This window comes from Trematomus bernacchii, unplaced genomic scaffold, assembly GCF_902827165.1.
Source record: "Trematomus bernacchii unplaced genomic scaffold, fTreBer1.1, whole genome shotgun sequence".
In the NCBI taxonomy this organism is placed as follows: domain Eukaryota; kingdom Metazoa; phylum Chordata; class Actinopteri; order Perciformes; family Nototheniidae; genus Trematomus; species Trematomus bernacchii.
This window is the reverse complement of record NW_022988098.1, coordinates 1,109,282-1,123,850: the sequence shown is the minus strand read 5'-3', so window position 1 is coordinate 1,123,850 and position 14,569 is coordinate 1,109,282.

The following is a 14,569-nucleotide window of genomic DNA, read 5'->3' as shown; positions in this document are numbered from 1 at the left end:
CAAACTTTAAAATGGTTCTCCTCTCTCCTGCAGTCAGCTGTGATTTCAGGTGTTCATGCTGCCGCCCGCCTCCTCCCCATCCACCTCCTCCCCATCCACCTCTTCTCCACCCACCTCCGTTCATCATATCCAGAGCCAGGAGAGCTAATCCAAAGACCTCATCACACCTCCTCTTCATCCCATCTCCTCATCAAATCCAGATCTTCATCATCATCACCAGTGTCTAGACCCCGGGGAGGTTCCCTATGCTCACGGCTGCATTTCCCCCTTTAGATATAAGATTTCAGGATCGGGGTCTAATCGCCAAAGACTTAACATTTATCATATGACATGTGTCAATAAATGTTCTTTAAACAAAATGAAGTCTCTCCTGATTTAACTGTCTGGACCCCATCCTCAACTTTTTTTCAAACCACAACATGCCTTCAGAGGGCTTTCCTGTTGATCATAATTGGTGGATCTTTTAATCTAATAATTGCAATCAATATTATATATATTACCTTTTAATCTATATAAATTGTATTTACATTTGTTGTCACTATTTTTTCCACCTAGTTCTACAATGCCAGCCATAAGAGGTATACATTTCTTATTTTTGTGAATTTCTATATAAAATGCTGATTTTCTACCTGAAAATGCTTATGTATTTTTAATTACATTTTCGTAGAGCTTTGACTTTTTCAGCTGAATAAATATTATAACTAGATGGTTTTGTTCAGCATTGCCAGCTTCACTTTTGAGCTTTATGTTGTGCCCAGCATTCTCCTGTGCTCTGAAATCAAAATGTGGATAAGCATAACACAACACTAAAATAAACACTACAATACAACTTGTTATTTGACACACACAAGGTTGTTCATTTGTGTGTATAAATATAAAACACAGGCTATATACATATATATATATATATATATATATATATATATACATATACAAGTATAATTAATACAACTGTTAATTTGATTAGAGCTTTGACACATATATCTTTATTTATATATGTATAAGTATGACGACTTCCTCGGGCGATATCATGGTATAGCTAATTAATCTGGGTCAAAACGTGTTGTGCCCACATGCAAAGGTTGTAAACTCTGGTTTATCCCTGCGTGGTATTATAGTAATAGCAAACAGCAACGTTCAACTCCTTTAATGGTATATTGCAAGTGCAATAAGAAGCTACAGGGACGTTAATCTACGTCGGTAATATTAACTTTATTTAATACAAGATTTACGGTACAAGATTTAATCATACAGCCCATGTAGTATAATATTTTACAAATGATGAATTACAGCAAACATGTGCAATATATCCGTTATTACAGCTCCGTGGGCTGGCAGTAAGGCGATATGGGTCCGTTCTTATTGTGCATCCATGGGTCAAGATAAACGCATGTAGTGCTGAACACGTAACATGAACGTGCCGGGCGGCGCGGTCCCGTGGGTTAGATGCGCGTTCATAATGCAGAGGGAAATAACTCTCAGAATAACGTTATTAGCACATTTTTACAACTTGAGGAACGAATGTTTTTAATAAGGGCTATACAAGTGTTCATACTGGGTAGTTTATTTAGTTTAAAAAAAATTATCCAACGAGTTACAGACCACTCTTTCCCCATGTAAGTCAATGGGAAAAAGTGTTTCCGGGCCTGGCAACCAAAAGGAAGTGTAGTACCGCCGTTTGGCCAGCACGAATATTTTCATCAGAGTCCGGCGCACTTCCTGGGGGCTTGGTCTAGCTCCCCCCGCCTTCCTGTTGACAGTTCACGAGCGTCTCTAGAGCTCACCCCTCCCATTCAGTTTCCTGAAGTCTATTATTTTTTTCAACCAAGTGACCTGAAGAACCTAAATACACGTCTCAGTAACTTGATTAAGCCTAAATATATTTTTTGAAAAAATGCACCTTTTTAAAACTATACATATTAAAATAATATAAGCATTAAAACCAAATGTTAGTGCAGTGGTTCCAGCATGGGCGTAATTTCCACTGGGGACAGGGGGGACATGTCCCCCCCACTTTTCAAAATCCCATTTGTGTCCCCCCCACTTTTTAAATGTGTTTATTATTTTATTTTTTACGCAAGCGGTCATCGTCACGGAGGATTGGGTTGTTAATAATAATAATAATACATTTTATTTTTATAGCGCTTTTCTAAACCCAAAGACGCTTAACGCTTGTTGTTAGCATTTGGTGCTAGCTCGGAGCTAACGGAGATTAGTAGCTGTTTCAACAATAAGGAGAGGGAGAGCTCTCTCCTGTCGGACTGAGAGAGATAACGTCAGCTCAGGGAGGTAAAGGACTCGCTGAGCGATTAGATTGTAAACTTTAGTCTAGTTATCTCAGTGGGTCTCAAACGGTTTGGTCATCTATGTAAACAAATATTTCCATCTATGTAATATTAGTTGTATATAAAATAAGTTAAGAAATCCTTCCAATGTGTACTATCTATAGGTCAGTACAAAAATAAAAAAGCACAGTTTCAAAGGGGAGTGATTAGTCAAATATGCATAAATATAAAGAAAGAAAGCAGACTAGGTAAGATAAAGATATAGAGAGGAGTTTATCAATGATTTGTTATTGCTTGTGAGCATATTCTAATGTTTTTTGGAGTATTGAAATATATACAGTTCTGTTTTATATGAGTGTTGAGAACTGTATCCATACATCTCTTCATTTGTGCACCAGATTGATGCATTTAGCTTCGATTTAAAGAAAACAAATCTTCCCGGGGGGCATGCCCCGGGACCCCACCACATCCTTGAAACTCACTCATAATGAGTGAGTTTCAAGGATGTGGTGGGGATGACGCAAATGTCCAAGGTGGTAAGGCAAGGCAAGGCAAGTTTATTTTGCACCTTTCAACACAAGGTCTACCATCAAAACCCATATACCGGTAATTAAGATATTTTGCTGTACAAAGTGTTTGTTCATAGATAAAGTGTCTTACCCTCTACGGCAGGGGTCACCAACCTTTTTGTCACAGAGGGCTACTTCAAGGGTACTGAGTAATACGAAGGGCTACTTGTTTGATACAAACTTCCTGAATAACATAATTGCATGTTTCACCTTTAATGATAATATTATTATTAATAATAATCAGAATAAATATTAATTTACTGTATGTGAAGGACTGTCTGATCACATGTTAATGTTAATTATTCCTCGAAATAATTATTAACAATGATTTACCATGGTAGGAAACATAGATATATTTAAACATACAATATTATTTATTTATTATAATCATAATATATAATATTATTATGTAAAGTTTAAAAAAGAACATCAACTCAATCAGATCATATTTTTATTAATCACTAAATCTGTATAATTTTTAACAACAGCACATCTTTTACACTTTTTGATCAAATTATTTTTCACATTTTTGGACAACATTTGAGTTTACCATTGCCATGGTGTTTCACTGAAAACATCTGTTATCTCTTTCTTTGGCTTCTACTGTATTAGTGGGAAGTCTGGCATTGCATGCTGTCCACTAGTGTACTGTAATCTGGGGTATAATTTGACACTGCAACTCTGAGTAAATCTTGTAGATTTGCATCAGTAAGGCGTGTTCTGTGTTTGTTCTTGATGAAGTTCATGTCTGAAAAGGCTGACTCACAAAGATAGGTTGAACCAAAAAGGCAGGCAACTTTCATAGCTGCTGTGCATACACCTTTGTACTTTTCAGTGTCCACAAGGCACCAAAAGTTTGGTGCATCCTGATGGGCTTTGAGGTGGAGGTCATTTTGCAACGTTAGGATTTCAATCTCCACCTGTCCAGCATCCACGTTGAAGGTTGCACTTAGTTGCTCAGCAATGCATGTCAGGTCCACTTGCATGAAAGGATTTGAAATGAATGACACACATGGCTCAAGTTGACCAAAGTCACAAAACCTGTTTTCAAACTCTTGACCAAGTCTGTTTATGACTTGAGAGTACTTTTCTGCAGCTTTGTCGAAAGCCCCAGATGCAGAAGCATTGTCATGCAGCACTGACTGCACAGAGGGAAAGTGCAGCACTTTCTTTCCCTGTAAATGCACAGAGAATATGCTCATCATAGCTTTAAATGCATTTACAGCACTTATCATGTCAGCAACAGTCTTGCCTTTGCCTTGCAGTTCACAGTTCAAATGGTTCAGTTTCCCAGTGATGTCTGTTAAAAATGCAAGGTCAAGTATCCACTCGGTGTCCTCAAGCAGTGAGGCGTCTTCCCCTTTGGATTGCAAGAATACTTTGATTTCACCCAAAAGTGACAAAAAACGCTGCAATACTTTTCCCCTGCTGAGCCATCGGATTTCTGTGTGCAATAACAGGTCACCATATTCAGCTGACAGCTCCTCTAACAGCACTTTGAATGTCCTGTGTTGTTTGGCTTTGGAGCGGATGCTGTTTATGATTTTCACGACAGGGGTCATCACATGATTAAAGCCGGTCACTTTTGCACATAATGCCTGCTGGTGAATGATGCAGTGGTAATGTAGAAATGATGGGAAGTCGGAGTCACCTTTGCATTGCGCAATGAAGCCTGCATGTCGGCCCGTCATTGCGGGAGCCCCGTCTGTAGTCACCGACACCAGCTTTTCTAATGGTACCTTCTTCTCCACGAAGAAGCTCTTGACCGCGGTGTAAACGTCAACTCCCCTCGTTGTTGTCTTCAGGGGCAGTAGTGTCAAGAGTTCTTCTTTTGTGGAGAAATCATCAAACACCATTCGGATAAACATCATCAGCTGTGCTGTACTGCTTCTGTCCACGGACTCGTCGCACTGGACGATAAACCACCGGCATGTAGCCAGATCCCGGTCCAGCTGCTCTGTCAAGTTCCCGCACATAGCCGACACTCTTCTAACGATCGTACTTGCTCCCAGCTGGACATCGGAGAGAGTGGAGATGACATCGGAACCATTCTTCTCGTCACTGAACACAGTGTTTGCAATAACCATCATTGCCCCTTTCAAGACCTCTCCGTCCGAAAAGGCTTTCTTGTGCTTTACCAAAAAATGAGCAGCTCTAAATGAGGCTTCCGTTGCTTTTTGTGACTTTTTCACCGGCCTTGTGAAAAAAGACTGCTGCTTCCCCAAAGCTGCCTTTAACTCACAGGCTTTTTCTGCCCGTAGTGTGCTGCCATGTGGGTAGTTAGCATTGTAGCTTTTGTGACACGTATCAAAGTGTCTCTCCACATTGTGCCGCTTTGCGATCGCCACAGTCGCCCCGCAAATGAGACATACACACTTTTCTTTCACTGTTGTAAAAAAGAATTCTTCCTCCCAAACGTGTTGAAAACAGTACCTTTTCTTTCGCTTCTCTGCCATGTTTAGGGTAAAACCCGCAGCTAGAGTACCATCGTAGCTGCTCACGCTAGCTTGTCTCAGCTAAAGGTGGAACGGAGATTTGGTGCGTGGAGTTCAACTCTGAACCGCTCAGAGTTCAATTTCACACACCAAATCTCCATTTCACTTACATATGTACATAAAAAATGTGTGCTTTTTAAATGTTATATTCAATATTGTCATTTTAAAATAAAAATGTATTCAATATTTTTTTTTAGACGGAGCTCCATGGTGACTTGTGCTATTTTTAGAACATGCACGCGGGCGACCAATTTCCCCCCTGCGGGCGACTTAGTGCCCGCGGGCACCGCGTTGGCTACCCCTGCTCTACGGGAATATAAGCGAAATTGAAATGTATTTATACATTACAATATGTGTACACTTCTGGACTCACATGTTACTTTGTCCAATAGGCTAAGAGCATCTTGGACACAACCGATCTAATACTTATTAGCCGACTTAGTTTAGAGTTTTTTTCAGACCGTAAAGTAACAGTCACTATAACGGCCCGTCCACACAGCGGCGTGCGTTGAAAGCTTCACCATTCACTTTGAATGGGGTGACGTCACTTTTCGCCGAACTGCATTGTGGGAAGCGAAGCGGAGCTTTGCTGGCGTGGCTCGCTACAAAAGTTGAGCAATGTTCAACTTTTGAAGCTTCGGCAGAAGCGTCAGCCAATCGAATCATATGCCAGTACAAGTTCTAGCCAATCAAACCGCTGCTTGTGTGTCAGGGGCGGGAGATTCATGTGATTGGTTGTTGGTCGAGTTTCAGACACGCCCGCCGGCAAGCTTCAACGCACGCCGCTGTGTGGATGGACCGTAAGGACTGGGTCACATGGATATGGGCTGCACTCATAGTCACAATAATAACCTGTTCACCTGTATAAGGTGTGAGTGGAAGATATCGGATCATATGTTTGTATAATAAATTGACCATTTTCATTAAATTAAGATTTTGTGCAAGAAATGTTTTGATCCCCTCCTGTTGGACCATCTGGGCTTCTGGTAACACTTCAGTCTAAATAAGACATTATTTGTAATCTTATAAATGACAACTGTTCTTTTCTTTATGACATACAGCAATGTCAGTGAAGCGATTTCATGCAGTTGTACTACTAAAAAAGAAAAAGATCACTATAACAAACATGCCAGTTATTTTCATATGTTTGGACCTTATGTAGACTACTGTATCTGTGGCATGACATTCAGGCAATAAGAAAGTTGAATGAAAATAAGACAAGATAAAATATACCTTTATTGGTGCCCATAGGGAAATTCAGGTGTTAAAGCTGCCACAGATTAAGAGAGAAACAAAGGACCGTACAGATAAGAGTTCACACAAGTTCAATAAGAACATAAGAGTAAACATGGAAGTGATATATAATATGAAGAAGAATAACAAGTCATAATATTTATGAACAAAATTAATTAAAAGGCAAAGAATTAATAAGAATATAAAATCGGATCACTTATCGATAGCCACTCTTTATTTTACTTGCTTTTCTAGCTTAAGTGACTAATAATATCACAAATCTGCAAACCAATGTGATGAATGTGAAAACCCAACCTACTCCTTTTATCAGGAATCTGATTTTAAGGTTTGTGCTTTACTTGGGTTGTGTTGAAGTTGTATATGTTCATGCTAAAGTCATTCAACAGAACACGGGCCCCTGACATGCGCTTGAGGCTATTCTAAAGTTGTCTTCTCTTTGTTTCCATTGAAAAGTCCTCTTGAAGCAAGCACTCGGTTTTCTCCTTGTCCTGAGGCATCTGCAGCATCTCCCTGCGCAGCTGGTGGGCAGACTCCTGCATCACATGGTAGCGGATCACCAGCGGGATCTGGTCAGCCAAACGCTGGCCAGCAATCTTTAGTTTGGAGAAGAAACAAGTAGATATAACACAATATTTAAAAGCCATCTTCAAAACAATTAACAAATAAGTGTGCATTTAATTGGGGGGTATAGATTCAAATGCATGCTGTTTTCCTTTCCATCTTTATATAGTAGGTGCAATATTTGATGTATTACATTTGCGAGGCAGAACAATAAAAAGTACTGCATGTAGATAACACCAGTGGTGAAAAGTAACTACACTGAAAAAACTGATTCTGACCCCTTTTAGATGTTACATGTTTTAATCTAGCCTTTTTTAATAGATTTGAATGTGTTATAGCATCCTTCTTATCTTTTTTAATTAATCTTAACATATTTTGTCACTGTTTAAAACAAGTTCATTTCATTCATTTAAAAGTAATTAGAAAAAATGATGTACCATTTAATTACCACATATACTGTCCTGTCTGCGCATGTGCATACACAAGCAGACCGCCACTTTTCCCTCCATTTTCCATTCGAAATCGGAAGGACAGGACTGCCTGCGTCGCTCCGCTGTTCTCCACGGCTCTCCGTTTTAAGTAAGTAGGCTAGATAATTTATAGCATTGGGTGTATTATATTATACTTAAATAGGTAGCTTAATAGCTAACATTAACGCTATAGACTGTGTGTTTTGATAGATTAACATTAGCAAACGTTAACATAGGCAGCAGCTAGCTAACTGTTAGCCTACTGTTAACCTAGCTTAGTTGTGTAGTAATGTTTAAGTAACCTAAATGAAGTGTAACATGCATCATTAACATTATAAGATAACTTAATACTGCTCTCAAGTTCATGGGCGTCGCAGCCATTATATGAGGGTGGGACAAGTCCCCCCCACTTTTTCAAATGATTAGTTTAGACCCCCCCACTTTTACTATGCGGAAAGTCCGTGAATCGGTCTATCCACTCGCTGCACTTTGTCGAGCGCTGTGTCAGTGCTTCACTATCAAATGAAATCCATTCCACTTGCTTATTGAGAGAATGCCCAAATCAATGAAACTCCGTTCCATGTTTTCACTGCTACTTTGTACCAAGGCAGATTCTCACATAGCGCGCGCATGTTCAAGGAGTGATGTCATAGTTGGACAGCTCAGGGGCCTCATTTATAACGCCTTGCGTAGGATTGACGTAGGAAGGTTGCTTACGTAGTACAAAGCACAAAAATAGGTACATACATTTTCCGCCATTTTCCGATTCACAAAACATTGCGTACCGGCGAGGGAAGTGCGTACGGCACTCCCTACGCCTGTTTCCCTTTATAAATCACAATCGACTCGTAACGCCCATATTTGCCTATACATAGTCAAAGAAACGCCCATTCATTCATTCATTTTGACTGACTGCATGAAGAAGATCGCAGGAAATTACGATAGAACAGCTAAAAAAGACATCTCACACCGTGTCAGATTTTGGTTATTGTGGGGAGGTCGAGATAAATCATATTGTTTGGTGGATGCAGTTTGAACCAGAGTAGCAGCATGGAGGTCGGATCGTCACCAAAATAAATAAATAAGTGGTCCGAAAAAAGTTAATGACAAAAAAAATACACATAACCTTCCTCAGGCAGTGTGTTTGTCCCGGGGACAGGAGACACCCCCTTGATGAGAAACTGTAATATCGGGGAATCCCTCCGGAGTGGAGTCATGACGACTGGATCTGAATTATTTTTGTTGTATTTGGTGGTTTGTGTTCCAGCTGTCGATCAGCAACTATATATCCATAATCCACCAAAGGAAATACAACTAATGGATTGTGTTATATTGGCTGTACAATTTACCACATATGGTGTTCTTAGTTTCCATACCTCCTGTGTTTTACGAGCGACTTATCAAGTCTTGGCAAACGGCATAAAACACGATTAAACGTGATAGTATATAAAACCATGCTCGTATCTACAACCTATAGAAATGCAAAACGGCGTCAGTTTAGACGTAATTCTGTCCTCCTGCTTACCGCATCATTTATGAGAAAACATTTAATAACATTAACAGTGTTTAACACAACATATTCGAGGTGGTTTTAAATAGCATATCCGTATTTATTTATTTCTCCAAGTTATGTTTTTGTGTGCACTGAGGAGTCTCAAACAGGCGTTTGTTTAATCATTTAAAGATTGGCTTTAATCAATATTTGAAAATGAATTCTTCATATTTGATAAATGAGAGGTAACATTTTATTTATGGTATTATTTCCACATATTTCTCTCCATTCTTCCTTCTGCCAACGGTGTCGCAGTTTCTCGTCTCTCCCGTTTGTGTGCTTAGTGCGTACGCATGGGTTAGAGTTTGCGTGGAGGACAGCACATTTTCCCGTCAAGTTAGTATTTTATAAATCGCAAACATTGCGTAGAAACTGGCGTACGCCATTTTTTGAGCGTATATCCCTTTATAAATGAGGCCCCTGATCTGTTGTATGAAGCGATGCCGGTAGCGGAGGTAAGGCACACACACCAAATGTTCAGGAAATGGTTAATACAGCGAAAATCAAAGCTGACGATCTCTTGGTTTGATATGTTTTCTCCCCCAGACAACATGGACATAAGAACATTTTTTTCAAAGAAGAGGAAAGTAAGTCATCAGCTGGTAGCAGTTAATCAGTTAACAGTGATGGCGGTGTCTCACTTCTGGAGAGGAGTTTCGTCTTTATGTCATGATAGAGAGATACAAATACTGAATAGTTTAGATGAGAAAAGGCATCGAAATGCCAGGTTACTAGTATTTATCAGTATTTATTATCACTTCACCACCTCTCTTGACATCTAGGCACTTGAGAGTGAGTCAGAGGCAGAATACAGGGACAGTGGAGAGAGGTCCATTGCTGAGGTGAGTGATGAAAGGGAAATGACAGTTGAGAGTAAATTGTGATGTGGACTCTCATCCCAGGATTTTAAGGAAATCAGTGGGGATCTTGAACAGGAAACATTTCAGTCAAGGGGCATCATATGACCAATATAGACAGAAGAGCAACATTTATTTGAACATTTAAGTCAATGATACCATTCCTAGGTGAACTTAACATCCGTATGGAGTCAGATCAGTCTCAATATTAATAAATGCTCACAGAAGGATTCACAAATGTATTTTGCGATTTATATATAAATGACTCTCCACAACAATATCTCTCAATGCACTCACAAATATTTATTGTTGTATATAAATGTACAAAAAATGGGCATTTAAACTGCTTTTTATTAATTCAAAGACAGCTCTGAATTAATAATCAAATATGTTTCCTTTCTTTACTACTGAAATTACAAAATGTACCCATCATTTTCCTCATGCTAGTATAGCCACATAAAAGTATCAAACCACCTGTTAAAATGCACCAGAATACAGGAAATCTATATATTTTTTCGCCCCCACACCCCCGTTAAAAATGTCCCCCCCACATTCAGGATGCTTCCTACGCCCATGCTCAAGTTAAATACGTGTTAAATTCAATCTTTGTCTTGTTAGACTTTCTTATTAGTTGTTGGCTAATACAAGTTGAATGTTAACTGCCTGTTCCTATGGCTTTTTTTTTTTGTAGCTTCAACTTCCCTGCTGCCCCGGCTTGTATACTGGCCGACTGTAACGGGCCGTCTCCACGGCAGCGTTAAAAAATCTTGAAACGCTTCTGCCCATTCACTTTGAATGGGGTGACGTCACTTTTTTTCGCTTTCGCCGAAATGCATTGTGGGCAGGCGAGCGGAGATTCTCAGGATTTTCAAGATCCAAAGTTGAACAATGTTCAACTTTTGAAGCTGAGGAGGAAGCGTCAGCCAATCAAATCCCGTGTACGCAAATCTGACAGTTCAAGCTCTAGCCAATCAAACGGCGTGTATGCTGGGAGAGACATACCGCAGATCATTTCCTCATATTCCAAAAAATGGAGGAGAAATTAGCGGTAGCGAATCAATCACCCGGTGCTTTATGACCAGACCTACCGGGATATAAACCGGAGGAGCCAGGCATGGAGGGAGGTGGCAGAGACAGTGGTATGTTTTCGCCTGTTTTGGGGAGTTTATATCCAGTTTACTTCGGGCTTTTTGGCTTCGTATGTCGCGGGCGGGAGATTCATGTGATTGGTTGATCGCAAAAAAATCCCCAAGCTTCAGATACGCCCACCTCCAAGATTTTTTTAACGCTGCCGTGGAGACGGCCCGTAAGTATGTTTTTTTTTTTTTATTCTTATCACTGTGGTAATATTAGGACACAACTAAACATATGAAATCACGTTGGTAAGGGTGCTTTTGGTAACGTTACTCTCTGGCGGCAAGGGGTTAATGTTACCGCGGTGTAGGTACCATATGTGTTCGGCCTACCAGATGTGTTCGGGGTCCGTTACGCTTACCAATGACGTCACGCATTGGCTGTACGGTAACCCAAGAGGACATTTTACACGGTCAAATTCCGAATGTATTGAAACTCCAGACTCAACGTAAGAGCTTGAGCCTCTTCGGGGGGTGCTAACATTTAAACATACACTTCATTCTTTACTTTGTCCGTTATTATATGTAGAAGATATTACTTTTTTCTCCGTCATGTTGTTTCCATAGCAACAACTTCAAAATAAATAAATCTAAATAGATGTGTGTTCTACACACCAAAATACGTTATTTGAACACCCCTCTCGATCGATTTACAAAAAAAAAATAGTATGGCCCGCCCTAATACACCAACGCAGTTTTTAAAGATATACATTTTTCAACACAGAATCATTTACCAAATTACACTATATCCAATCATTTTACGAGTCAGAAAATGCTATATGTTCATTGCAGTTATTGTTTATTGAATTAGATTACCATGAGCTCAACATAATTATGTAGAGTACAAGTCCACAGCCAAGAAAATGTTATTTGCATATCATTTTATTTATGAATATGGAATTATGGAATTCTAACACTGGAGTTTGTTATTATTTATTATAACTTTATTATAGTATTCGGGTACAGCCCTACTGTACCCGAATATCCGTTCGTTGGAGTACTATTTCGGGTTTCAATTTCGTTATTCGGATATTCGTTTTGTTGGTTTTTTCCCCGTTTTTTTTCAAATTGAATTGATTGAAATCTCCAATATCAACGTTAGAGCTTGTGCCTCTTCGGGGGGTGCTAACACTTAACCATAAACGTTATCGTTTACTTTCTCCGTCTTTATATGTAGATATTACTTTTCTCCGTTAATCTCCGTCACGTTGTTTCCAAAGCAACAACAACTTCCTGTCAACTGCGCTAACTCTCCTTCAAAATAAAAGCATGTCCATAAATAGGAAACCAAGCCAAATTACACTTAAGACGTATACAACTGCAACGAAAGTATCAAACACAATGCGATATCCTTTTCAATTTCAAAGAACACAAATGGGGTTACATTAACAAATAACTATAAAACAACAATACTGTAGAATAACAAAATTAATGTCGTGAATACACCGAAATACACGTGTTGAAGCAGTTCGCTGCTGATTACTACGCCCCCCGCATTACTACCGAATATCCGGAGCCCGAAAAATGGTATTCGGGACAGCCCTAGATCATTCTGCTTCAGTTTGTGGGCTACAGCCAGTTTATGGTAGCAGTACGTTAACAGCTTCATCCTTTGATCAGTATACCCTAGTCAGCGCCCCTTACACCAATGAGCGTGCGATTACCGTACAGCCAATCACAATGCGTGACGTCATTGGTAAGCGACGGACCCCGAACACATATGGTAGGCCGAACACATATGGTACTGACAGCGGCTAACGTTCATATCTTGGTCTTATGCTGCGTTCACACCGGACGCGATGCGACGTTTGGGGGCGGCGCGATTACATGTAAAGTCAATGCAGAGACGCGGACAGACGCGAATTCGCTCCGACGGCGCGCATGAAGTGGTGGACGCGGCGCGAATCACGCGATTGAGGCGATTGAACGGTGCCGCGTTAAACGCGAGAGTTCAATTTTTTCAACTCGAGCGTCAAATTCACGTGACGCGTTCTCGCGGAAGCCAATCAGCGGTGAGGATCTCAGCCGCCGTCACTGACGTTCAACCACACAACATCAGCCGTTAGCTGTTAGCAGTTAGCACACAGAGCTCACAGCTCCTCATATCTGTTCAGAAACTGGACAAAAGTTAAACAAGTACAAACCACAGACTGTCTGTGCCATGGTGAATACAGTCGCTGCTTTATTTATGTCTGTAGGCCGTTGTTATGAGTGTGGAATGAGCATATACAACGTTAGCTTAGCCTGGTCGACCCGATCTTCATTCAGAAAACAAGCATTTTAAAAGGTGTTTTGCCTGCCGTCTTGTCTGCAGACTTGTCAAAGCATTAATTCATGGTTTTTACTAACCGGTATCAGTATGTTGTTACTTCGGCATCATTTAGAAACGTGTATTACAATTTAATCACGGTAAAATATGTTCATTTGTTGTAGTTGTAGCTCCCGAGCCAGCGCGTCTTGTTTGAATGATGCGAGTAAACACAGCTGGCAGCCGCGGTGAAACTCCAGCGTTTAGAGCGATGCGATAGGAGCGATTAGAGCGAAGCGAATATTCGCATTGCGTCCGGTGTGAACGCAGCATTATAGTACACCGGACCGGAGTCTAGGGGGGTGGGGGGGTAGTCTTAGTTTCGCCAACACCGTATATAATATGCTATAAGACGAAATGCGTCTATGATGTATTTTCGATCTTTCCAATCCCCCGTGCCCCGTCTGTGTGCGAGGGGGCGGGGCAGTTTACACACAGGCGGCTGCGACATGCATTCAACACACACACGGCGGAGAGAGAACTAAGCGCTCCGAGGTGTGTTTAAATGTTACCCGTCTTGAGGTGGACTCTTTGCCAAAAGTGAGAAATAATTGATTGGTTGTGTGTGTGTGTGTGTCATTTTAGATAATTATTTTTTACCTTATAAGGAGAATGAAGGTTGAGCATATTTATATGTATGAATGTTGATATTCATCAACAGACTAAAGCATTTCAAACCATCACCTTGTTTCTTTATACGATGAGGTTGGCTTTATTCATTGTTTTTCTTATTGTCCAATGGAAAGACCATAATCAACAATGTCTTAGTCCACCTGTCAATCCTCTCTGACTTCTGACACTCATCACCAAGCTTATTGGGTCGTACGTAAATCTTTAAAAACACCTCACACATATTTAGTTTGATTCAGAAATATATACAGTATGACCAGCTTTGTTTTAAGGGATTAATAGGTATGTGAGCAATATTACAAAAAATGTATAAGATAAAGTATGTCATTCAAATTACATATATTGAATGAATACATGTTTTTTCTTTAAATATACAGGACATCGGAGGAGATGACGTCACCAGAGACCTGCAGAAATCTACCATGGGCGTATACGTCATCAACAAGGATGGTGGA